Raw genomic sequence first — 27,609 nt, forward strand, 5'->3', positions numbered from 1 at the left:
ATCAAATAAATTGGTAACTTTATAAAAAGTTATTAAAATAAATATAAAGCACTATCCTTTAGTCTAGTATCTACCTTTTGGGGTTGTCCACTGATGAAATCATGGTGATATAATATGGGTTTTTAAACATTGTTAAGTGCAAATTGACAAATACATGTAAGTCTACTTTTATTTATTTATATTTTATTTTACTAAACAATAAAATTCTAAAGTCTAGAAATTATTGTTATCAGGGCTTGGTAAGAATTTAAAAAAAATAAAAGGATTGCAGTCGGGGATGAGAAGAAAGGAAAGGAGAAGAGGATTGATATTCTCAATTCTTGTAAAAAATTCCCAGAAGATATTTACACTATTTGCCCTGTTTCCAGTCTGGAGTTCTGGCCCTCCATGGACTTCAAAGGTACATTAATGAGAGTATTCACACTATTGTCAATATTTCCAAAAGTCTAAGAAAAGCTACATTTTGCAAAAAAAAAAATTAGGTGGTACAAGCTAAACAGCTTTACTTTTGGCTAAAAAGATAAGAATTCAATATAGTAACAATGGTTACCTCATGCTGATCAGAAGTTCTAATTAATATCTACATAGGGTTATTAAGAAAAAAACTGAAAATTATTGATTAAAATCTTATATTTCAAATACTTTGGCAGTTTCTCAAAAAGAACCATAGAATTACCATTTGACCCACCAATTCCATTCCTAGATACATGCACAAGAAAAATGAAAACATATGTCCACACAAAAATTTCTATATGAATGTTCATAGTTGCATTATTCATAATAGCCAGAAAGTGAAAACAATTCAAATATCCATCAACTGATAAATGGACAAATAAATGTGGTATATCCACACAATGGAATATTACTTAGCTGTAAAAATGAATGAAGTACTGATACAACCTGCAACATGAATGAATCTTGAAAATACCATGCTAAGTGAAAGAAGCCCGATACAAAAGGCCACATATTGCAAACTTCCATTTATATGAAATGCCCAGAATAGGAAAATCCGCAGAGATAGAGAGTAGATTAGTGGTTGCCAGAAACTGGGATAAGGAAGGAATGGGAAATGACTGCTAACGGGAGAGGGCTTCATTTTGGGGTGATAAAATGTTCTGAAGGTAAATAGTGGTGATGATTGTAACATAAATTTTCTAAAACTGACTGAATTGAGCACTTTAAAAATACCTAAATTAAACTAAAAAAAAAAACACTTCATACTTATAGGTAGAATTATTTAAAGCATGGGGTCTGTCATGGATTGAAATTGAATTGTAACCCCCCAAAACCTATGTTAACTTGGCTAGGCCATGATTCCCAGGATTGTGTGATTGCCTACCATTTTGTCATCTGATATGATTTTTCTTTGTTGTAAATCCTACCTCTATGATGTTAATGAGGCAGAATTAGAGGCAGTTATGTTAATGAGACAGGACTCAATCTACAAGATTAAATTGTGTTTTAAGCCATCCTCTCTGGCGATATAAAAGAGAAAAGTGAGCAGAGAGACAGGGGGACCTTATACCACCAAGCAACAAGAGCCGGGGGAATAGTATGTCCTTTGGACCCAGAGTTCCTGCGCTGAGAAGCTCCTTGACTGGGGAAGCTTGATGACAAGGAGCTTCCCCCAGAGCTGACAGAGAGAGAAAGCCTTCTTCTGGATCTGGGACCCTGAATTGAGACTTCTAGCCTCCTAAACTATGAGAGAATAAACTTCTGTTTGTTAAAGCCATCCACTTGTAGTATTTCTGTTATAGCAGCACTAGATAATTAAAATAGGTTCCATGAGGGGAAAATAATAAAATGAATGCTTGTTGGTGAGAAATTTGGAAAACATCACTGTACACAGATTAAATCTTTATTAGGAGTCAGCTGTTCTGTATCCCAAATTTACTCATATCCTTACAAACAAGGTGGCATTCACACTACTTCTTAGAGTTCAAAGGTTCACAGCTCCTTCCTTTGCAAGCCATGGCGCCTAAACAGGCTTCTCTCTGCCAAACCACAAGGAGTTCCAGGAAGAAAGGAGAGCGTTGTCAAACCCTGTCCCCTTTTGTCTGTCTTTACTCCCCAGGCCTGAAAACCACACTGAGTAGAACAATGTGATTGTGAGATCTGAACTGCAGCCCGAAGCTGCTGTATCCTCTCCCCAGGGCTCAGACCTGGTGGATGGGCCCAGCTCATGCCCCCCACTTGGGTTGTTCTCCTCCATCCCACCCATCTATGCCTACAGGACTGTGCTACACTGGGCTCTGTTGATCCCAGTTCATCAGACACAGTTACACTCAAGTTCAATCCTGGGTCCTGCTCTGGTTCCCACTGCATTGCTATAGTATGTCACTCCCAACTGATCTACCACAGCAAACATTTTGAAGCCAAGGTGGAAAAAAAAGTTAAATGAAGTGAAGCACTGTATGCTCTTTAAGATTCGGCTTTTTGGGACTATGGTGTCCTATCTATTCCCTGACAAAATGGTGGTTTGCCATCATGTAAAGGAATTTTTTTTTTAAAAGGAAAGTCGTACCTCCTGCAATCCAGGGTTGTTTGGATTACCCAGGGATGCATATGGTGCCAGAGAATATAGAGATGGGAGGAGCTTCACAGGCATCTGGTACAGAGTCACGGTGACTTGAGGAGTCACTAGTACACTCCTGGCCAATGCCCATCCAGGCTAACTTGCACACATCCCAGGAAGAGACACTCTCCTCTTTTATATTGCTGTAAACTTTTCACAGGTCCACACTTTTCTCAGTTAAAGTCCACCACCACCATATACAGTGAAACCTGCAAAAGCCAGAACTTGCATGAAGTGAAACCAGCCAGAGAAGGAAAACTCAAATACTTTCCACTAAATAGAGAGCAATAGAAAAGTGGTGACTGTACCCTGTTAAAGGCGGAAAACTTGTGAGACCCCCCCTAAAAACAAGGTAGTTCCATTGAATTCCAGCTCTCACAGATTTCATTGTATTTGAGTTTTCCTTCTCTGACAGGTTTCTGCCTTACACAGGTTCTGGCTTTTGCAGGTTTTACTGTATATATGCTTTATCGCTAACAAAATCACACTCTCACATATCTTGTTTGATTTTTACACCAATGCTTGCAGGAAAGGCATCATTTTTCCCATTTTTCCGATGAAGAGGCTGAATCTCAAGGAGGTTAAATAAGTTGCCAAGTTAGCAGAATCAGGACTCAAACTACGAGCTTCTAATTCCAAGCCCAATATTGTATTCACTCTAAACTGCAGCCTTCTAGAACTTTTAAAGGATAGAGACCATCTGTTCATGCATTTCTGTGTAGTACCTTAAATACTATTTTAATAAATTAACTTATAGCACACAGATAATTTTATTTAGTTGATAGACTATGGCATAGTGGAATCACAGAGAACTGAATTTTTTTTCAGTGGTTCATTCCTTTTTTAAAATTGTTGACATAGTTAACACCACATTTGCCAACTCAACATTGCTTATGTATGCAATTTGTGAGATCAATTACATCAATCATGTTGTGCAACCATCCCCAATGCCCTTTGCCAAACTTTCCATCCCCATAAACAAAGACTCATTGCTTCCTAAGCAATAATTCCCTCCATTCCTCTTCCTTCCCATCCCTGGTAAACATCATTCCTTTTTACAGCTGAATAATATTCCATTGTGTGGATCTCGACTTTTCCAGACAGGGGTCCTCACCTTCAGGGTACACACGTGCCCTCTGCTCAAAGCAAAAACCTTCCCTCCTGTGCCAGTAACAATACTGTTACCCATCGGGGGTGTTCTGCAATGCTGACCAGATGAAGGAATTAATGAATTAATGAACAAAAGAATGATATGTTCTGCCTAGAGATGGTGGAAACATCTCTAGGGTGTGACAGACACATTGGGGCCCAACCTCTGCGAGTCTCTTATTCTTACTCTTACTCTTACTCTTACTCTTTTACTCTTACTCTTTTACTCTTACTGGGCAACTAAGGATGTCCCTACCCTCTCTGAACCTCTGTTGTCTTGACTATACCAGTAAACCAAGTTGTCAAGTTGGCCCTGACTCATTGTAAAACACATGAGTCAGAGTAGAGCCGGATCCAAAGGTTTTTTTTTTTTTAATTGTGATTTAGGTGGAAGTTTACAGAGCGAATTAGTTTCTCATTAAACAGTTAATACACAAATGGTTTTGTGACATTGGTTGCCAACCCCACGATGTGTCAACACTCCCCCCTTCTCTACCCTAGGTTTCCCATTTCCATTCATCCAGTGTTCCTGTCCCTTCCTGCCTTCTTGTCTTTGCTTTTGGGCCGGTGTGCCCATTAGTCTCATATACATGATTGAACTATGAAGCACGTCCCTCCTGTGCATTATTGTTGGCCCTACAGACCTGTCTAATCTTTGGCTGAAGGGTGAGCCTCAGGAGTGACTTCAGTACTGAGTTAAAAGAGTGTCCAGGGACCATATTCTTGGAGTTTCTCCAGTCTCTGTCAGACCAACAAGCCTCAACTTTGTGTGTGTGTGTGTGTGTGTGTGTGAATTAGAATTTTATTTTACAATTTTCTCCAGCCCATCCAGGGCTCTCTATTATGATTCCTGCCAGAGCAGTCAGTGGTGGTAACTAGGCATCATCTAGTCCTTCTGGGTTTAGCCTGGTAGAGGTTGTGGTAGTTGTGGTCCATTAGTCCTTTGGAATAATCTTTTTCCTGTGTCTTTGGTCTTCTTCATTCTCCTTTGTTCCAGCAGGAGTGGGACCAGTAGATGTATTTTAGATGGCCACTCAGAGGCTTTAAGACCCCAGATGCTACTCACCACAGTTGGATGTAGAACATTTTCTTTATAGACAATGTTATGCCAATTGTGCTAGGCGTCCCCTGAAACCATGGTCCTTAGCCCTCCTTCCAGTACCTCAGTCTCTCAGGGCATTTGGATGTGTCTATGAAGCTTCTATGACTTTGCCCAGGTCAAGTTGTGCTGACTTCCCCAGTATTGTGTACTGTCTTACCTTTCACCAAAGTTACCACTTATCTATTCTCTAGTTAGTGAGAGTTTTAAAAAATAATATCTTACTGTTTTTGGTAAAAGTTTACATAGCAAATTAATTTCCTATTTGACAATTTCCACACAAATTGTCCAGTGACATTAGTTATGTTTTGCAAAATGTGTCAACAAACATTCTCTTTAATTGTGTTCTGATTGTTCCATTTCCTGTACTCTAGTTTTCTTGTCCTCTTATCTTCTCATCTTTGCTTTAGAGTAAATGTTGACCTTTTGGGGAGAACTGAATTTAAACTCTATTTTGACTACCTGTAAGGTGTTTGACCTTGGACAAGTAACTAGGCAAAATAAAAAAAACAAAACCCACTGACATTGAGTCGATTCTGACTCACAGTGACCCTATAGGACAGTGTAGAACTGCCCCATAGGGTTTCTAAGGAGCACCTGGTGGATTCAAACTGCTGATCTTTTGGTTAGCAACTGTAGCTCTTAACTGTTACGCAACCAGGGTTTCCTGACTTTGCAAAGCCTTATTCATTTAAACATGATGGGGTAGCTAGTCTCCACAGATGGTCCCTCAGTGAGACTTACCTCCTAGAATCTGCACCTTTGTGTAGGTCACTCCCTTCGAATCTGGGCTGGTCCTGTGATTCATGTGTGACTAATAGAATTGGTATGTGATCGATAAGGTTGTGTATCAACTTGGCTAGGCCATGATTCTCAGTGGTTTGGCAGTTATGACGTAGTTTGGCAGTCGTGTAATGATGTAATCGCTTCTATGATGAGATCTGATATAATGTGATCATCTCCATGATGGGACCTTCTGTGAATAGGCAATCAGTTGAAAGGGAGTTTCCTTGGGAGTGTGGCCTGCATCTAATGTAGGTGGACTTTCTGGCAAGGCTCTAGGGCTTTTGCTCATTCTGGATGATTCAGCTGAGTCCTGTTCATTTGACCTCTGGGTCTTGGGACTTGAACTGGCAGCTTGCCTGCCAGTCTTGGGATTCATCAGCCTCTGTGGTCTGGATCTTGGGTTCACCAGCCCCTGCAGCTACATGAGTTGGGAGAAGCCTCCATCCTGACCCATGAACTTGGAATTTCAGCCTCTACCACTGTATGAGCCATTTCTTTGACATAAATCTCTCTCTCTCTCTTTATATACATATAGATGCTTCACTGGTTTTACTTCTCTAGAAGACCCAGCCTAAGACTTGGTGGAATTGTCTTTGCATGAATTCTGAGGCTAGGTCATAAGAAATCTTGTAGCTTCTACCTAGTTCTCTTAGAACACTCAATCTAGGGGAAGAAAGTTACTATGTAAATGTCCAACTATCCTTAGACTGCCATGATTTGATGAAGCCCAAGCCAGCCCTATGGAGAAAACCTGGAGAGAGAAGAGATGCCCAGCCAGCCCCCCAGTGTTCCAACTATTCCAGCTAAGGAGGCAGACATGTGAGTAAAGAAACCATCATGGATGTCCAGCACAATTGAGTCATCAGATGTCTCCAGCTCTAGCCCCTTCTTACAGCAACTGCATGAGACTCCAAAAGAGAACCATGCACCTGAACCCAGTTAACCCACAAAGCCACAAGAGCTAATAGGAATTGTTTTTAAGCCATTGAGTTTCTGGGTGGTTTGTTATATAGCAAGGGAGCATGGTGGTACAAATGGCTAAGTATTCAACTGCTAACTGAAAGGTTGGCAGTTTGAATCCACCATCGGCTATGCAGGAGAAAGATGTGACAGTCTGCTTCTATAAAGATTTACAGTCTTAAGAATCCTTGGGGCAGTTCTATTCTGTCCTATAGGGTTGCTATGAGTCAGAATTGACTCCGTGGCAATGGGCTTTGGGTTTGGCTTTGTTATACAGCCATAAACAGCCAGAATGCACAAGAAAGATAAATATACCTCCTATATAGAAATGGTGTGAAGCCTATATGAGGTAATATATTTAAATGCCCAGCACAATATAGAAAATCAATACATTGCAATTTATTATCGTCGTTACGTTTAATTCTAAACCTCATTTAAGTCCTCAGGATCTCTATGAGTCGGAATTGACTCAATGGTAATGGGTTTGGTTGTTTTGGTTTTTTTTCCCCCTTTGGTATACATTTGTACCATGCATGTATATTTTAAAACTCTGAAGACAAAGGCAGTGTATGCCTTTCGGAAGGCAAATATGCATCAGCCAAAAGGCCCAGGGAGCTTTGGACTTCCTGCCCTTTAAGCAAGCCTTTTTCTGTAATTCTTTGTATCTGGTCTTGTTGGTCTTGTTTCTGCTTATTCTAGTTTCACTAGGATCTTGTCTGCTGTGTTTAAGGTGTTTCTTTGACCCACCAATACAAACCACTTAAAATTAATTACCATAGACAACAGTGCTAGTTGGCTGTTGGCATAAACTCCTTCTCTTAGTCTTACTCTCTTCTCAAATTGGAAAAGAATTTGCTCTTTTTTTTAAAAAATATATTGGTTTTACCAAAGACATTCAGCCATGAAAGAATCAATGGGTTCTTATGCTGGAATAGTTAAACTCTAATGCAATCTAGACACATGTGGCCCAGTGCCTTTAGGAACATGCAAAGATATATTAATAAATTTGCTCAGGCATTGTATTCAACACTTGTCCAATAGGACTGAAGAGTGAGAGGGTAACGAGACTCAAAATAAACAGAAAATGATGAGGTTAGGTGTAGTTGAATTATGGAACATGCATTTTTTAAATCAGGAAGAATTCTGTAAAGGACGCTGCCATGGATTGAATTTTGTCCTCCCAAAATATATGTCAGCTTGGCTGGGCCATGATTCTCAGCAGTTTGACAGTTAAGTAATGATGAATCATCTCCCATAATATGATCTGATAAGACCAGCCAATCAGTTGTAAGGGGGCTAGGGTGGGATGCAACACCCTTACCCAGGTCACAGCCCTAATCTGATGTAAGGGGAGTTTCCCTGGGGTGTAGCCTCCATTACCTTTTATCTTACAAGAGATAAAAGGATAGAGAGGCAAGCAGAGAGCGAGGAACCTCCTACCACCAAGAAAGAAGAGAGGGGAGAGGAGCATGTCCTTTGGACCTGGAGTCCCTGTGCTGAGAAACTCCTAGACCCAGAGAAAGATTGATGAGAAGGATTTTTCCCCAGAGCCAACAGAGAGAGAAGGCCTTTCCCTGCTGCTGGCACACTGAATTTGGATTTCTAGCCTTCTAAACTGTGAGAGAATACATTTCTATTTGTTAAAGCCATCTGTGGTATTTCTGTTATAGCAGCACTAGATAACTAAAACGGACACCAACTGAATGATCACGTGGCTTGGTTTTGACAGTCATACCTGATATTTTTGTGGTGATTTTTCATTTCAAGGGACTTCACCTCTTTAGTCTCAAACCTACCCAAGCTAGGACTGGAACCATTCCCATTTCACAGGTGAGAAAACTGAAGCTCAGAGGAGTTAAATGATTTTTTCTCAGGCTTCCAAACTCATGGTCTAGAACTGGTTCCATGACAATAAAGTGGCTTTTCTTGGACCAGCAAACAAGTTCCAACCCATTAAGAAAAAGAAATTCACAAAAACAGAGATGGGGTAAAATTTTTCATTAAATTATTAAGCAGGAATATTTATGAATCTACAGTTCCTTATCTAAAGTCCTTTGGGTTACATGTATTTTGGGATTTCCAATTTTTCACATTTTGGTGCCATGAGAATATATCATATTTACACACACACTCCAGCAGGGATGGGGCAACACCTTAAAATTAAACATAGTATTTTTTTGCAGTACAATGTTTAAGTATTCATACTAAACGGTATAAAGATTATAATATAAATAGCCTCCTGTCAGTTCCAGTCAGGTTTTACCACCAAATGGCCTTGATACAAATTTATAAACAAACAAATAAAACTCTTGTTTTTCAGAGTTTTTTGGACTTCAGGTTTGTAGAAAGTAGAGAGTAGAATACTATTCAGACTATGAAAATGATCATTTTCTCAGCACTTTCTGCTCTTGGGAACTTCACCAGCTGGCCTAGCAGAGTTTATTCTCAGTCTTTCTGTAGGAAGGGTGACTTGAACAAAACACTTTGCACCTGCTTGCCTGTGCTTCTCTAGCTGGCATGCTCACAACGGGCCTTGGCTAAGTCTGAAGTATAGTTTCAGGCTCTGAGGAGACAAGCCAGTGAACCCAGCTAATAAACTGCTTTATCCAAAATCCCTAAGGGTGAGGATAGAAAAGAAAAAGAAATTAAAACAGAATAGCAGTCTGCTTTCAAGCCTTTGAGAGCTGATCACACAATGAAGCCAGAGGCATCCCATCAAGAAAGTCCAAATTTGATGAAGCAATTTCATTCTGGAAGCCTTAGACTAGTCAGACCTGCAATGAACCCATTATTGGGTCATCAAAATGGGTTGGTAGAAGTGGAACCCATACATTAACATTAATGCCTTAATAATTACGGTACCGTTCGCCATTTCAGTCCCCGCCTGTGAGACAAGGCCAGGCCCTTTCCTAAGCCAAGGTGAGACAGACAGCACTTTCAATGGCACTTAAGACTGGCCTTATTTTCGTGATTGGCCTTTTTCTTTTTTTTCTTTTTATTGTTCTTTAAGTGAAAGTTTACAAATCAAGTCAGTCTGTCATACAAAAATTTATATACACCTTGCTATATACTCCTAATTGCTCTCCCCGTAATGAGACAGCCCACTCCTTCCGTCCACTCTCTCTTTTCGTGTCTATTCTGCCAGCTTCTGACCACCTCAGTCCCTCCAGATAGGAAATGCCAATATAGTCTCAAGTGTCTACTTGATCCAAGAAGCTCATTCTTCACCAGCATCTTTTTCTATTCCATTGTCCAGTCCAATCCCTGTCTGAAGAGATGGATTTGGGAATGGTTCCTGTCCTGGGCTAACGGAAGGTTTGGGGACCATGACCTCCAGGGTCCTTCTAGTTTCAGTCAGACCATTAAGTCTGGTCTTTTTACGAGAATTTGGGGTCTGCATCCCACTCCTCTCCTGCTCCCTGAGAAGTTCTCTGTTGTGTTCCCTGTCAGGGCAGCCATTGGTTGTAGCTGGGCACCATCTAGTTCATCAGTTCTCAGGCTGATGTAGTCTCTGGCTTATGTGGCCCTTTCTGTCTCTTGGGATCATAATTACCTTGTGTCCTTGGTGTTCTTCATTCTCCTTTGATCCAGATGGGTTGAGACCAATTGATGCATCTTAGATGGCCGTTTGCTGGCATTTAAGACCCCAGACACCATTCTCCAAAGTGGGATGCAGAATGTTTTCTTAATAGATTTTATTACACCAATTGACTTAGATGTCCCCTGAAACCATGGTCCCCAAACCCCACCCCTGCTACTCAGGACTTTGAAGCATTCAGTTTATTCAGGAAACTGCTTTTGGTTTAGTCCAGTTGTGCTGACCTCTCCTGTATTGTGTGTTGTCTTTCCCTTCACCTAAAATAGTTCTTATCTACTATCTAATAAGTGAATACCCCTCTCCCTCCCTCCCTCCCCGCTCTTGTAACCATCAAAGAATATTCTCTTCTCTGTTTAAGCTATTCCTTGAGTTCTTACACTAGCGGTCTTATACAGTATTTGTCCTGTTGCAACTGACTAATTTCACTTAGCATAACGCCTTCTAGATTCCTCCATGTTATGAGATGTTTCACAGATTCCTCACTATTCTTTATTGATGTGTAGTATTCCATTGTGTGAATAATACCATAATTTATTTATCCATTCATCCATTGATGGGCACCTTGGTTGCTTCCATCTTTTTGCTGTTGTAAACAGTGCTATAATGAACATGGGTGTACATATATCTGTTCATGTAAAGGCTCTTATTTCTCTAGGATATATTCCAAGAAGTGGGATTGCTGGAATGTATGGTAGTTCTAGTTCTAGCTTTTTAAGGAAGTACCAAATCGATTTCCAAAGTGGTTATACCATTTTACATTCCCACCAGCAGTGTATAAGTGTTCCAGTTTCTCCACAACCTCTCCAACATTTATTATTTTGTGTTTTTTTGGATTAATGCCAGCTTTGTTGGGGCGAGATGGAATCTCATTGTAGTTTTGATTCGCATTTCTTTAATGGCTAATGATCATGAGCATTTCCTCATGTATCTGTTAGTTGCCTGAATATCTTCTTTAGTGAAGTATCTGTTCATATTTTTGCCCATTTTTTGATTGGGTTATTTGTCTTTTTGTTGTTGAGTTTTTGCAGTATCATGTAGATTTTAGAGATCAGATTTATGATTGGAAATGTCATAGCTAAAAACTTTTTCCCAGTCTGTAGGTAATCTTTATACTCTTTTGGTGAAGTCTTTGGATGAGCATAGGTATTTGACTTTTAGGAGCTCCCAGTTATCTGGTCTTTCATCTGAACGTTAGCGATGTTTTATATACTGTTTATGTATTAGGGCTCCTAACTTTGTCCCTATTTTTTTCTTCCATGATCTTTATCATTTTAGATTTTAGATTTTATATTTAGGTCTTTGATCCATTTTGAGTTCATTTTTGCTCATGGTGTGAGGCATGGGTCTTGTTTCATTTTTTTGTAGATGGATATCCAGTTATGCCAGCACTGTTTGTTAAACAGACTGTCTTTTCCCCACTTAACTGACTTTGTGCCTTTGTCAAATATCAGCCGCTCATATGTGGGTGGATTTATGTCTAGATTCTCAATTCTTTTCCACTGGTCTATGTATCTGTTGATGTACCAGTACCAGACTGTTTTGACTACGGTGGCGATATAATACTCTCTAAAATCAGGAAGAGTGAGGCCTCCCACTTTATTCTTCATTTTTCAGTAATGGTTTACTTATCCAGGGCCTCTTTACCTTCCATATCAAGTTGGTGATATGTTTCTCCATCTCATCAAAGAATGTCATTGGAATTTGGATCAGAACTGCATTAAATCCATAGATTGCTTTTGGTAGAATAGACATTTTTACAATGTTAAGTATTCCTATGCATGAGCAAGGTATGTTCTTCCACTTATGTAGGTCTTTTTTGGTTTCTTGCAGAAGTGTTTTTTAGTTTTCTTTGTATAAGTCTTTTACATCTCTGGTAAGATTTATTCCTAAGTATTTTATCTTCTTGGGGGCTATTGTAAATGGCATTGATTTGGTGATTTCCTCTTCAATGTTCTTTTTGTTGGGGTAGAGGAATCCAAATGATTTTTGTATGTTTGTCTTTCATCCCGATACTCTGCTGAACTCTTTATTAGTTTCAGTAGTTTTCGTGAGGATTGCTGAGGGTTTTCTGTGTATAAGATCATGCCATCTGCAAATAGAGGTACTTTTGCTTCTTCCTTGCCAATCTGGATGTCCTTTGTTTCTTTATCTAGCCTAACTGGTCTGGCTAGGACCTCCAGCACAATGTTCAATAAGGGTGGTTATAAAGGGAATACTTGTTTGGTTCTCGACCTCAAGGGGAATGCTTCCAGACTCTCTCTATTTAGGATGATGTTGGTTATTGGCTTTGTATAAATGCCCTTTATTATGTTGAGAAGTTTTCCTTCTATTCCTATTTTGCTGAGAGTTTTTATCATGAATGGGTGTTGAACTTTATCAAATGCCTTTTCTGCATCAATTGATAAAATCATGTGATTCTTGTCTTCTGTTTTATTTATATGATGGATTACTTTAGTTATTTTTCTAATGTTGAACCATCCCTGCATACCTGGTATGAATCCCACTTGGTCATGGTGAGTTATTTTTTTGATTTGTTGTTGAATTCTATCGGCTAGAATTTTGATGAGGATTTTTGCATCTACGTTCATGAGGGATATAGGTCTGTAATTTTCTTTTTTAGTGGTATCTTTACCTGGTTTTGGTATCAGGAGTATGGTGGCTTCATAGAATGAGTTTGGGAGTATTCTGGCCTTTTGTATGCTCTGAAATACCTTTAGTAGTAGTGGTGTTAACTCTTCTCTGAAAGTTTGGTAGAACTCTGCAGTAAAGCCATCAGGACCAGGGCTTTTTTTGTTGTTGTTGTTGGAAGTTTTTTGATTGCCTTTTCAATCTCTTCTTTTGTTATGGGTCTATTTAGTTGTTCTACCTCTGTTTGTGTTAGCTTCGGTGGGTAGTATGTTTCTAGGAATTCATCCATTTCTTCTAGGTTTTCAAATTTGTTAGAGTACAATTTTTTATAGTAATCTGATATGATTCTTTTAATTTCAGTTGGGTCTGTTGCAATATCGCCCATCTTATTTCTTATTCAGGTTATTTTCTTCCTCTCCTGTTTTTCTTTTGTCAGTTTGGCCAATGGTTTATCAATTTTGCTGAGTTTTTCAAAAAACCCGCTTTTGGTCTTGTTAATTCTTTCAATTGTTTTTCTGTTTTCTATTTCATTTAGTTCAGCTCTAATTTTTATTATTTGTTTTCGTCTGCTGCCTGTGGGTTTCTTTTGTTGATCTCTTTCTATTTGTTCAAGTTGTAGGGATAGTTCTTTGATTTTGGCCCTTTCTTCTTTGTGGATGTGTGCATTTATTGATATAAATTGACCTCTGAGCACCACTTTTGTTGTGTCCCAAAGGTTCTGATAGGAAGTGTTTTCATTCTCGTTGGATTCTATGAATTTCTCTATTCCATCCTTAATGTCTTCTATAATCCAGTCTTTTTTGAGCAGGGCATTGTTCAGTTTCCAAGTGTTTGATTTCTTTTCCCTGCTTTTCCTGTTATTGATTTCCACTTTTATGGCCCTATGGTCAGAGAAGATGCTTTGTAATATTTCAATGTTTTGGATTCTGCTAAGGCTTGCTTTATGACCTAATATGTGGTCTATTCTAGAAAATGTTCCATGTGCACTAGAAAAGAAAGTATACTTGGCTGCTGTTGGGTGGAGTGTTCTGTATATGTCTATAAGGTCAAGTTGGTTGATTGTGGCATTTAGATCTTCCGTGTCTTTATCGAGCTTCTTTCTGGATGTCCTGTCCTTCACTGAAAATGGTGTTTTCAAGTCTCCTACTATGATTATGGAGCTATCTATCTCGCTTTTCAATGCTGAGTTTGTTTTATGTATCTTGCAGCCCTGTCACTGGGTGCATAAATATTTAATAGGGTTATATCCTCCTGGTATATTGTCCCTTTCATCATTAGTGTCTTTCCATATCCATCATGATGGATTTAACTTTAAAGTGTATTTTGTCAGAAATTAATATTGCCACTCCTACTCTTTTTCGATTGTTGTTTGCTTGATATATTTTTTCCATCTTTTGAGTTTTAGTTTGTTTGTGTCTCTAAGTCTAATGTTGTCTTTTGTAGGCAGCATATAGATGGATCATGTTTCTTAGTTCATTCTACCACTCTCTGTCTTTTTATTGGTGCATTTAGTCCATTTACATTCAGGGTAATTATGGATAGGTACGAATTTAGTGCTATCATTTTGATGTCTTTTTTTGTGTGTTGTTGACAGTTTCTTTTTCCCCTTAATGTTTTGTGCTGAGTAGTTTGTCTTTATAGATTGTCTTTTCCTCATGTTTGTTTTTGTTGATTTTGTTTCTTCTAAGTCTCTATTTTTTTCTCACATTTTATTTTGATATGTAGGATAGTTTGTCTCCTTTGTGGTTTCTTTAATATTTACCCCTATTTTTCTAAATTTAAACCTAACTTTTATTTCTGTGTATTGCCTTGTCTTCCTCTCCATATGAAAGATCTATGACTACATTTCTTAGCCCCTCTTTATTGTTTTAATGTCGTCTTCTTTCACATAATAACATCTCTTTTTCCCTGTTTTGAGCGTTTTTTAAATCTTGATTTATTTTTGTGATTTTCGTGTCTGGGTTGACATCTGATTGCTCTGTCCAGTGTTCTAGTCTTGGGTTGATACCTGGTATTATTGATTTTCTAACCAAAGAACTTCCTTGAATATTTCTTGTAGTTTTGGTTTGGTTTTTACAAATCCCCTAAACTTCTGTTTATCTGGAAATGTCCTAATTTCACCTTCATATTTGAGAGGTTTTGCTGGATATATGATTCTTGGTTGGCAATTTTTTTCCATCAGTGTTTTATATAAGTCATCCCATTGCCTCCTTGCCTACGTGGTTTCTGCTGAGTAGTCCAAGATTATTCTTACTGACTCTCTTTTGTAGGTGACTTTTTGTTTATCCCTAGCTGCTCTTAAAATTCTCTCTTTATCTTTGGTTTTGGCAAGTTTGATTATAATATGTCTTGGTGACTTTCTTTATAAAATCTACCTTATGTGGAGTTCATTGAGCATCTTGGATAGATATCGTCTCATCTTTCATGATATCAGGGATTTTTTCTGCCAAGAAATTGTCAACAATTCTTTCTGTATTTTCTGTTATCCCTCCCTGTGCTGGTACTCCAATAACTCATAGGTTATTTCTCTTGATAGAATCCCACATGATTCTTAAGGTCTCTTCATTTTTTAAAAATTCTTTTATCTGATTTTTCTCCAGATATATTGGTGCCAAGTGCTTTATCTTCAAGTTCAGAAATTCTGCCTTCCACTTGCTCAGTTCTGCTCCTCTGACTTCCTATTGTGTTGTCTACTTCTGTAATTTTATTGTTAATCTTTTGAATTTCTGATTGCTGTCTGTCTATGAATTTTTCCAGCCTATTAAATTTTTCATTATGTTCCTAAATAACCTTTTTAATTTATTCCACTGTTTTATCTGTGTGTTCCTTGGCTTGTTCTATGTATTGCCTCATTTCCTTCCTGATGTCTTGAAGGGTATATTAACCTTTTGTATTCTTCATCTGGTAATTCCAGGAAGGCATTTTCATCTAGAAGATCCCTTGATTCTTTGTTTTGAGAGCTTGTTGAGGCGACCATGGTCTGTTTCTTTTTGTTACTTGATATTGACTGTTGTCTCTGAGCTATCTATAAGTTATTGTATCAGTTTATTTTATGTTTGCTTACTGTGTTGTAGCTTCTTGCTTTGTTTTGTTTTGATATGCCCAAATGGGTTGCTTGAGTGAGCTAGCTTGAATATTTTCACCTTTGGAGCTCTGACGTCCTGTCCCCAGATGGCTAGAGCTGTTATCAGGTATATCAGTCTAGGAGTCCATTCACTTTTGTTGTACAAATTCAGCTCAGGTATCCAGGTAGCCGATCATCAAGTGTGTGTTACAGGCTCTGTCGTATAGTCTTAGAGGGGCAGGAGTGAGTGGTGTAGGTACCCATATCTGGTTGCAACAGGGGGTCATGCTCTGAACAAGGCAGGGTGCTGAGAATCTTCCCCCAGCTGTCTCTGAGGAAAGTGTGTCCCTCTTCCCTACAGTGTACAGATGTGTGAGTTCTGCAGACGGACCATGGGCACCCAATGTTTTTGGTTGTAAGGACTGGGAGGTACCAGTTATCCTTGGACCCCTGTCGCGGGTGGCTCAGTGACCTGAGTGGAGTCACCAGTCCTTAGGTCCCTGATGTGGGTCGTGAGGACCCTGTTTAATAGGCAAAGTGGTGTCAAACTTCGAATACCCACCTCTCCACCGCACAGCTGAAACAATTGTGGTCTGCCAACAAAGGCCTATTCTCCTGAAATAGGTCCACACAGGTCTATGCAGTGGGAAGGGTACTCAAAGTCCACGGGCTGTTTATGCCGGGACAGGAGCTGCTTCTGTCCTGAGCTCCCCCAGTTAGTGGAGCTGACAGATTACCTTTTCCCCCAGTTGGAAATTTATTTCTTCTCCAAGGCTGGGAGTATGGCTCTAGGTGCTCAACAGGGCCTATCTCAGGCCCAGAGAAATCAACAGCTGCAGAAGCTGGCTTGGGAGTGGGGAGGGCATGGGAAAATATATGCAAGTACTTAGCTTTGGCCGAGAGCGCCGTCCTTCTCTGGTTTGGAGTTGTGAGTAGGCTGTGTGGCTGGCTGCTTCTCCCTGAGGAAACTGCGGCTGAAAGCTAGTATCAGTCAACTGCAGCCACTCCCGGGAATGCTGCCTGAGGGCTCTCAGCGATTCAGGGCCGGTAACTCCTCTCCGCTTCTGAACCATCTCTTCTTCCCCCAGTTACTCAGTTCGTTTTCTAGCTTTGCCTTTAATGTTCAGGACTCTTAGCTTATCATAAATATACTCATTTCACTTGCTTTTTTTGGGGGGGGTCTTTGTTGTAAACAGGGCTTGCTGGAACTGTCTGTCTATTCTGCCATCTTGGCCCTGCCTCTGCCCTTTTTCTTATCACACTTCAAATGGAACAGTGTGTTTTATTGTCTCCCCATCATTGGTGACCCCATCAGTTAGATGTCATAGTGTGTCCCAGGTGACACCTCCCACTGGGGATGGGTAAATGAGGCTAAGAAGGGTGAGTGGTGGTGTGGGGGTGAGCACAGGGCCTGAAGTTCTGCAACCTATGGTGCTCTGAGGACTCAACTGCTGTTGTTGCTGACTTAGTATATGCCAGGATATTGGAGCAACTTCCCGTAAGTATTGAAAGGGAAAATGCTTACCTCTGATAACACCTCCAAAACAAACAAATGAAAAACCCATTGCTGTTGAGTAAATTCCTACTCACAGAGTAGAACTGCCGCATAGAGTTTCCAAGGCTATAATGTTTATGGAAGCAGACCACCGTATCTTCCTCCTGAGGAGCAGCTGGTGGGTTTGAACCACCAAATTTTGGTTAGCAGTCAAGTGCTTAATTGTTGTGCCACCAGGGCTCCTTTCTTCTGATAAAGAAAGAAGAAATGCATTTTGAAAAAAGCTCTTTTTTTGTGGCCCTTCTTTTTTATTGTCCACTCATTTCTTTCTCTTGTACTTCATCCACAATGATCCTTGAAATCTAATCAGCTAGCTGGTATCTTCCTTGTTATGAAGAGAAAAAAAAAATATATCAAGGCCTCTAATCTCCTCCGTTCTGACTTCTTTTGCAGACTGAGTCCCTTATCTCTTGTTGCACCTGACTCAACTCCATTTTTAAAAAGACTGTTTTGAGCACTTCCTGTGTATGCAGAGCTCTGAAGCCAGAGATAAGTGGGTTTGAACTCCAGGCTGGCCACTTACTGTGTGAATCTAAACAAGTCACTTCACCACCACTGGGTACAATTTCCTCAATTTTAAGATTGTAATGGCACACAGAAAGTTTGCTACGAGAGTCAAACAGAGTAGTAAGAGTGTTTAGTACGTAACAGATGCTCAAGAAGAGCTTATTTTTATAGACACTAATGGGGAACATAAAGGTGAATAAAACACATATCTCCTTAATGCAGGAAACATAGAGAGAGAATTTGAAATATGGCTTGAGACCACAAAGAACACAATTAATTTCAATTGGGAAATGGAGGATGTGTGCTTCATCTGGGATTGGACAGACAAGTAGAAAGCCAATAGGCTGTGCAATGAGGGTGAAGAGAATGAGGAAGGATGCTTCCAGGCAGAGAGGATGGCAACACAGAGAGGCAGGAAGGAACTGAGCAGGAGAAATTATACAGTAGGACCTAGATTTTTCCAATATTATACGAATTGAGGAGCCCTGATGGCACAGTGGTTAAGAGTTATGGCTGCTAACCAAAAGGTTGGCAGTTCAAATCTACCAACTAGTCCTTTGAAACCCTATGGGGCAGTTCTATTCTGTCCTACAGGGTTGCTATGAGTCAGGCAATGAGTTGGTTTAGTGTAAACTGAAAGCATTCTCTCCTAATAGCCTCACAATTATTCTTTTGTCAAACCAAGTGTTCTGATTTTGGTTTGAAAAGTTATTCTAGCAACTATTCCAGAATTTCAAAAGCGTATAATAGGTGATAGATTCTGTGGGAAAAGAGAGTGGGAAGTTAGTTGATTATGTATTGTAGAGGGCCTGGAATGCCACAGACTGAAATTACTTAGTGTGTTGTGTAGTGAAGAGTCCTGAGTGGAGCAAGTTTGGGAAGGTTGTGCCATCAAAGTACAGGAGACATTGGAGGGGACAGAGACAAGGGAAGGGCAAGGGGATTAATCAGGATATTATCGTAGATAAGTTAGGAGAAATAGAAAAGGTAGGCTAGAAGAAATAGAAGTTATAGGGAAGGGGTTAGATGAACGTGTTGATTGAATGTGGAGAAAAGAAAGATATTGCAAATAACACTAAGATTTCTAGTTTTGGTGACTGAAATAATGGGGTCCCCTTTAGTTGGGCACTACAGGAGGCATAGTTTCAAGGGGGAAGAAGATGAATTCTGGTCTATTCTTTCTAATTTTAGGACTGACAGAGCTATATTCATGGGGTGATTTGGGGCTCATGAGAGAGTTTGTAGCTATAGCTATAAATAAGAAGGCATCTTAATATAGGTGACAGCAAGAAGTGGAAGGTCATCAGATAACCAACGGAGTGTGGAGAAAAAGTGGCTGTACGTAGAGAGGATGGTTGAGTCTGAATTCCCCCTTTTGTGGCTTGCTCTCCCCCAAAGACTCTCAACTTCATTCATTTATTCAGATAAAAGAGTAAGTATCTTCAAATTCTAGTGAAAATCCAGACTTTCTGGAGCCATGAAGGCCAGATGAACTCCCGGAATTATTGACCCTAGATAATCTTTAAACCTTAAACCAAAAATATCCCCAGAAGTCTTTGTTAAACCAAAGAGTAAAGAAAAAAGTAGTTTAGCTTAATTAGTACAGAATGTCTGCCTTGAGAATTGTGCTCTTTTAAGATCTATCAATATGAGATCAAATAGACTACAGCAACTGCAAAGATTAGATAGGAAACTTAGGGGGCAGTGAGTTTATGTTAATGGGGGAGGAACAATTTGGAAAATCAGGGTAAGAATGGTTGCACAATTTAAAGAATGTAATAAATATTACCAAATTGCATATGTAGGAATTGTTGACTTGGTGTTTGTTCTGCTTTGTGTATTCTCAACAACAACAACAACAAATAAATTGTTTTTAAAAAAGTAGCTGGTGGTATCTCTTAAAATGTTGTCTCTCATAGAGATCTACATTTTCGTAGGGATCGAAGACTTAAGCTAAAGAAATTAAGGCCCCCGCCAAGAAATTTGGAGGCACTTGAAAAGGTGACTAGGTGACCACCACTGAAGCCTTCCGGTAGATAAAAGCCACTAGGCCAGCACCCTCCTGCCATCCTAAATGAGAGTGCCATGAACACAACTCTGTTCTAAAGACACAAGAGAGGTTTTCACAAAGTGCAAAATAGAAGTATGCACATATTTCTATTTGTTTTATAGGAGGAAGCCTTGTGTTTTAATTTTAAATACTTTAAAAATTAAAGAAAAGCTAAATTCCCAAAGATAAAACTTATTAAATAAGTTTTGATAATTTTTTCTGCAGAACCTGTTTATAAGGTTTCTTTACTAAGCAAAATGCTCCACGAAAGCAGGGATTTGGTGTATTTTTTTCATCAATTTACATTCAGTGCCAGCACAGAAAACTCAATATAGTTAAATGAATAAAATGCTGGATGTTTTGTTAGAACGAACACAAGTGATAAGGTTTTCCAAGGAGATAACTGAAAAGCATGACTTCCCAGCCAGAGGAGTTACCTCCAGAAGCAGACACGTGACTAGACGACTAATCAGGACCCCATATGGCTGTCTGCTCATGCACAGGTCCTGCCAAAGGGGCTGGCTGTCTGCTCTGGGAACTCTGCCACCCAAATCCAGTAACAGGGCTTGGTCCTTTCAGCGTAGATCAAGCCACAAAATGAGTCACCATGCTTAGCTACTAAGGCTAAGGTTATTCTCAATCTCAACACAAAAATGCCTCCCAGTAAAAGAGGATCTGACAAAGGCAGACAATTTGAGGCAGGTGATACAAACAGACAAAAATGGATGAATGCAGTCTGGTAACTTTAGCTAGCTCCAGGTTCATCTCTGTAAATAATTTTATGTGATTAGAGAAGCTTTGATCACAGACATTGAAAACCTCCATGGACTTTGGTGAAGTGTAAGCAGTACACAATTTGTACAAGGCAAGGTCATATGAAGCTCCATAGATACACCCAAAGTCCCCGAGGGAGCAAATTACTGGGCTGAGGGCTGTGGGGACCACGGTCTCAGGGAACATCTAGCTCGATTGGCATAACATAGCTTATAAAGAAAATGTTCTACATTCTACTTTGGTGAGCAGCACCTGGGGTCTTAAAAGCCTGTGAGCGGCCTTCTAAGATATTCCACTGGTCTCACCCCTTTGGGAGCAAGGGAGAATGAAGAAAACTAAAGATACAAGGGAAAGATTGATCCAAAGGACTAATGGACCAAAACTACCACAGCCTCTACCAGATTGAGTCCGGTACTACTAGATGGTGCCTGGCTATCACCACTGACTGCTCTGACAAGGACCATAATAGACCACAAAAGAGCTGAAAAAAAATGTAGAACAAAATTCTAACTCACAAAAAAAGACCAGGCTTACTGGCCTGATGGAGACTGGAGAAACCCAGAGAGTATGGCCCCAGGACACCCCTTTAGCTCAGTAATGAATTCACTCCTCAGGATCACCTTTCAGCCAAAGATTAGAAAGGCCCATAAAACAAAATGAGACTAAAAGGGCACACCAGCCCAGGGGCAAGGACTTGAAGGCAGGAGGGGACAGGAAAGCTGGTGATAGGGAATCCGAGTTTGAGAAGGGAGAGTGTTGACATGTCAAGGGGTTGTTAAGCAATGTTATAGAATAGTGTGTGTACTAACTGTTTAATGAGAAGCTAGTTTGTTCTATAAAGCTTCATTTAAAGTACAAAAAAAAAAAGCTTCCCCCTCAAAAAACAAAAAGAAAACTCCATAGAGCAGGTCTACCCTAAAACATGTGGGATTGCCATGAGTCAGAATCAACCCAGTGGCAATGGGTTTGGTTTTATTCGGTAGCTAGTGTAGATGGTGGTTGTCTTGCCATATATCTGTGTATATATCTACCTTTTGCCTGCCTGCCTTTATCTTTCCTTTCTTAAAAGAAGTGAGGCCATTGTTTAATTGCATTGCAGATTTGGAAATAAATATAAGAAACTTAGGCAACTTGAATATGGTTTTGAATATGCTACAGTAAGGTAGGAACTCAAATACATTAAAAAGCCTTCCTCAAGACTAATAATTATTGGTATGAGAATCTTCCTACCCCATGCCCCTCCAAATATAACAAAAAGAATGTTCTGTTGAACTGATCAAGAATAGCAAAATGTTTCTAATCTGCACCCCTGGGAACTCTCCTAACTTTTCCTCCAATAAGTTTTAGTTTTTCTCTAGGGGAAAAAAAAAAAACCTCCATTTGTCTCTTCTCTGAAGGTTAGCCCTGAGTATGCAGAAGAAATTGCCTGCAGCTATCCTGCCACTCACAGAAACACCTTCCTGAAAGAAATTGAATGAGTTCAGAAGATCAACTTTCTTGTCTTAAATGACACAGTAACAACTGGAGGCAAACTGAGAAAGGGTGCCCCAAATGTTTGTTGCTTCTTGATTACAAGGAAGCCCTTGACTGCTTGACAGAGTGAAGAGATAGAGCTGTGATTTCAAGAGAAAACTAGAGTTTTCAGCTGTGGTGTGGTCATTGCCATCTGCCCGCCTTGGACTTGGCAGGGGCTGTCTCAGTATTGGTTTTATAGGCCAAATCTGGAAAGCAGTTGAATTTGGGAAGACTTTTGTATAAGATGCTGGGGTTGCCAACAGATAAGATCTACAAAGTGCCATTAGCTGTACATGTGCACATGAAGGCACACACCTGCGTGGGTGTACACACACACAAACACACACACCATACAAACATGCATTCACGTGGTCAGAGTATCTCCCAAGCACGTCAAATGGCTTCCATTCTCAACACTCCCGTGCACTTGCCAACTCCTTACCTTTGCTCAAAAATTCCCTCAACCTGGCATGCCCTCTCTGTCCTCACCTTTCCTGCCTAGTGAGTGCTGTCTGCTAACTGAAAGGTTGAAGGTTCGAGCCCACCCAGAGGCACCTTGAAAGAAAGGCTTGGCAATCTACTTTTGAGAAATCAACCACTGAAAATCCTATGAAGCACAGTTCAACTCTGACACACATGGAGCCGCCATGAAACAGAATCAACTCAATGGCAAGTGGTTACTGGTTTAGCTTTCAATTCCCAGTTCAAATCATACAGTATATACTCTTTATCTGCCTTCTTTAGTGGTTAAGAACTTGGCTGCTAACCAAAAGGTCGACAGTTCAAATCCACCAGCTGCTCCTTGGAAACCCTATGGGGTAGTTCTACTCTGTCCTATAGGGTCACTACAAGTTGGAATCAACTCAACAGGAATGAGTTTTTTTGTTTGTTTGGTTTCTTTCACTCGGCATAATTGTGAGATTCACCCATATTGTTGCATGTATTAGTTGTTCGTCGCTTTTTATTGCTAAGGAGTATTCTACTGCATGAATGTACTATGATTTATCTGTTCCCTTCTTGAAGGACATTTGAGTTGTTTCTGACATTTGGTTATTATAAATAAGGTTTCCTATAACATTCTTGTACAAGGCTTTTTTGTGGACGTATGTTTCATTTCTCTTGGATAAATAACTAGGAAGGAATTTCTGAGTAAATACTACTTTCTCTGGGGATTTTTATCAAAAAATCCAGGTCAACATGGACCCTATATCAAATAGCTCAAAAGACATGGCTATTCCCTTTTTCTCAGTGTATGGTTTCTCGAATAGATGGCCTTAACCTCTTTGGAGAAGGACTGGGAAAATCACTGTTGTATTCTTTTCTATGGCATTGCAAGGTCCTTTCTCATGGGGAACTGGCCTTTCAATCAAATGATTCTGACTCTTATAACTGGTTCAGGTGAGGAAACTAGACAAGAGAGTTTGTCTTTCCACTGAGAAGCTCAACACAGTCTTCTGCTCATCATTCTCATTTATTTTGGGGGAAAACATAGATTACTGATAAATGATAGATGGTAGATAGATGGATAGATAGATAATTCCTGTCAGCTGCTCATCTATCTTTCCAAAAGAACACCACACTCTATTTGTGATCATAGATCCTTGAGGGTCAGACACCCCTGGCTACCATTCTGACCTTGCTGCCAGTTGCATTTACTACATCGACTTTGCTTCTGATGGTTGTGTTTCCATTTGGCTTCTGCTATTTCAGTCCTATCTCCCTTGTTATCAGGGACCCGAATGCTGTTACAGCACTTGCCTACAGCTGCTACCAGCTTCTTAGTGATGCTACTGTTGCCTCTTTCACCAGAGCACTTTTTTTTTTTTTGTCTTGAGATCAGAGCATCTTTCAGACCCTCCCAAGGAACCCTGTCAGCTGGTTGGTTTTCTGGTTTTGCATAGTAGATCTGTTCTAGCTTGCCCACTTTTTGATGTTTTGACCCCTTCCTCTATGCCATACATTCTTTTACCAAGATGTCAAGAGCCTCCCTAGTAGCATACTAATAAGAACTGGCTCACAGTTACGTTTCCAGAGTATTTAAATCCTGTGTTATCAGAAATTGTTCATGTACTGATAAACTCGCCCTTATGTTGCTTTATATTCCACCCTACTCACCTTGATCTGGCACCCTCAAAATCCACTCACAGGAATGCTCCACTCCCCCCTCTCCCTGATATTCCATCTCAGTTCTCTACACGTGAAAGTTTTAGCTCTTGCTCTGTTACAGCATGCTAGGAAGTATCAATACCTAACACTAGGGATGAGGTCTTCATTGTCATCTGGCTGGTGAGTGAGCCAACTTCACGATCCCACCATTGAAGCCTGATTCTCAGAACCACTCCTGGTATTGACTGATTTATGAAGTGGATTCTTATCATAGTGATTGATTGAGGGCATGATCTCAGGCAAACTGTATAAGGGAGCGAGGGAAGCAGGATACAGCAGGGGAAGAGTGGTTTCAGTGAAGTCTAGCCTCAGTCTGATCCCACGGGAGCTCTGAAATGTGAATGGCACCACAAAGTTGTTCCACCTTGAACCAAGGGGGCTGTGATGGTTAAGATTGTGTGTCAACTTGGTTGGGCCATGATTCTCAGTGTCTATATGTAATCCTTCCCATGATGGTATCTGCTGTGAGTAGCCAGTCAGTTGAAAGGGAGTTTCCTTGGGGGTGTGGTCTACCTCTGACTATAAGCAGACATTCTGGATTTTTGCTTGGTCTGGATTCTGTGGCTACCTCCTGTTCATCTGACCTCTGACTCTTGGGACTTGAGCTATCAGCTTATCTGCTGATCTTGGGATTCATACATAGTTACAGCCTGAGAGCAGAAGTCCTGCTGATCTTGGGTTCACCAGCTCCTGGTACATGAATCAGGAGAAACTTTGTGGACGTGCTTGACAATTTTGGGATTCGTCGATCTTCACAGCCTATGAGCAAGAGTCCTGCTCTCCGAGACCTGCTGATCTTAGGTTTGCCAGCCCCTGTGGCTACGTGAATTGAGAGAAGCCTCTTGGGACTTGGGACTTTCCAGCCTGTACAACTGTGTGAGCCCTTCCCTTGATAAAAATCTCTTTATATATATATATATACACGCTTTAGTGGTTTTGCTTCTGTAGAGAACCTAGCCTAAGACAGGGGCTGAGCTTTTGTATCAATCAGCCATTGACTGCAGATGATTTTCAGAAAGGTGGTGGTATAACCTCCTGTGAACGGGGGGAATTCTTAAGAGAAGGGTGCAGGTGTGAGCCTTCATCAGCCAATACTCACTGCAGCTGGAGTAAAAGGGATCTGGACAGAGCACCAGCAAGGTCTACTACAATCCTCTTTAACATCTAGTGTATTCTCTTCTAAGTCATTTAGATTCTAAAATGAGTTGAACAAAAAGGCATTGATATTTGCAATCTTAAGAAACCCTGAATAAAATTCATTATTGCCTGCTTTTTCAACATTTTGCATGTAGCTAATTCCTGCTTCTCTGACATGTGGCACTAACTTTCTGGCAAAATGGGATTCATGAAAGCCAAGATTCCAAGGGCTTGTATAAAGCAATAAGTTTACGCTGGGAAGAGATAGGTCAGGTAACAAGAGTCAGGAGATGTCCAGATCATATACATAGCACTGGAGCACAAAGGTGATGGACTGTAAAACTCCAATGTTGAGATAGCTTCCCAAGTCTCCCCTTAAGCCAAATGTGGTATTTCTAAAATCTGGACCTGTTGTAAATGGATTTCCCTACATGTGGTTACATAAACTTATATAGGCCCAATGCTATACTTGTCAGGGTTTTTTTTTTTTTTGGTGCCAGCAATTCCAGAACAGAACTGGGAAAATGGTAGAGGAGTTTCTAGGACTTGCGGGTGTGTAGACCTGGGCCTCTTTCTCCATTATTTCCTTATGCTCAGTCTTTGTATTTGTTTCATCCTCTCAGCCAGGCTTTCTTCACACACAGGGAAGTGGAGCCTGGGTCCCATCTCTCAGCTTTACCACTACCAAAGGGTTGAGACTTACCTTCTCTGGTGCCAAGTTTAAAAACCCCAGAGGGCTTGATTGACCTGGCGGGTCAGCGCTCATCTCTTGACCAAACAAATACGGCCAAGAAGATAGGTTACCCTGAGTGGGGCTCTTTGGGTCATGAAGTCATCCTTTGGCCCATCCATGGGGCCAGGAATGGGCACTCTGAGAAACATGCAGCTCCCTTTGAACCTTATGGTTAGAGTCAGAGGGAGGGACAAAGAAGAGACTGATGTTCAGGCATAGACCCTGCAAAATAGACATGACTATTTTCATTTTGGAGATGAGATAACCAAGTCCCATAGAAGTTAAGGGACTCACTTTAGGCTGTAGAGGTAATAAATAGTAAAGCTGTGATTGATGTGAGGCCATATACTATACGGATAAAGTGCTCAAACCCTAGAACCAGGCGGACCTGAGCCCAATCCCACTCTGCTACTTACCAATATAATTTGGGGTAAATTCTCTGCTTCTGATTTCTTAACCTAAATACGGGCATAATAATAGTACCTCCTTCATAAGACTGTTGTAAGGATTAAATGAGATAGTGTATGTCAAAGCACTTAGTGTAGTGCCAAGCATAATGTAATTGCTGTATAAATATTTGCTGTTATTATAGTCTAGGATTTGAACCTAGATATGTCTGTTTCAAGGCTGTACTTATGTGGTTTGTGAGTATTAAGGGAATCAATGCAATCATTTTGTTCTGTTCTTAGGCCCAATAACTTTGGCATTTTTACTCACTGTCCATAAGTGAATGAATTCAAGTTCTGAACCTAGCCTCCATCACCACTGAGCAGTGAGGTCACTATCAGCTATTAAGTGCGCTTGGGCAATTAACTAGAAATCCAATCCAGGCCTCATAAATCAAGGTCTCTGAGTCCTGTTACCAGAGAACATTTTATTTCCCTAAAGAACTAGGGTAGCCTCCCACCTCAGAGTGCTTACATTCATTGCCCATGCTTCCAAACGGTGCAACTGTGCTCACTCACTCACTTGACAAATGTTTACTGAACATTTGCTATGTATGTGTAGACCCCAAGCTCTGCCTGGTGTTCGATGTTTATAAATAAAAAAGTTCCTCCTAACTGGAAAACCAGAAGGACGTTGGGTTTTTGGATGGAGGACTAGTCAGGGGAGAAGATCTCCTAAAAATTTATATTATCTGACAAGACTTTCAAAGCTTGAGGAAATTTGGAAAAGTTTCTCAAGAGCAAGAAATTATAAATGGAAATTAAATATCTAGTATCCGTTGTTACTAATTCATGGCATATAAGCATGTCAGTGATATTCTCTTAAAAGCCTAAAAAGCATATTTTTACATTGGACAAAGCTCTCAT

This window comes from Loxodonta africana, chromosome 23 (genome assembly GCF_030014295.1).
Source record: "Loxodonta africana isolate mLoxAfr1 chromosome 23, mLoxAfr1.hap2, whole genome shotgun sequence".
NCBI lineage: Eukaryota > Metazoa > Chordata > Mammalia > Proboscidea > Elephantidae > Loxodonta > Loxodonta africana.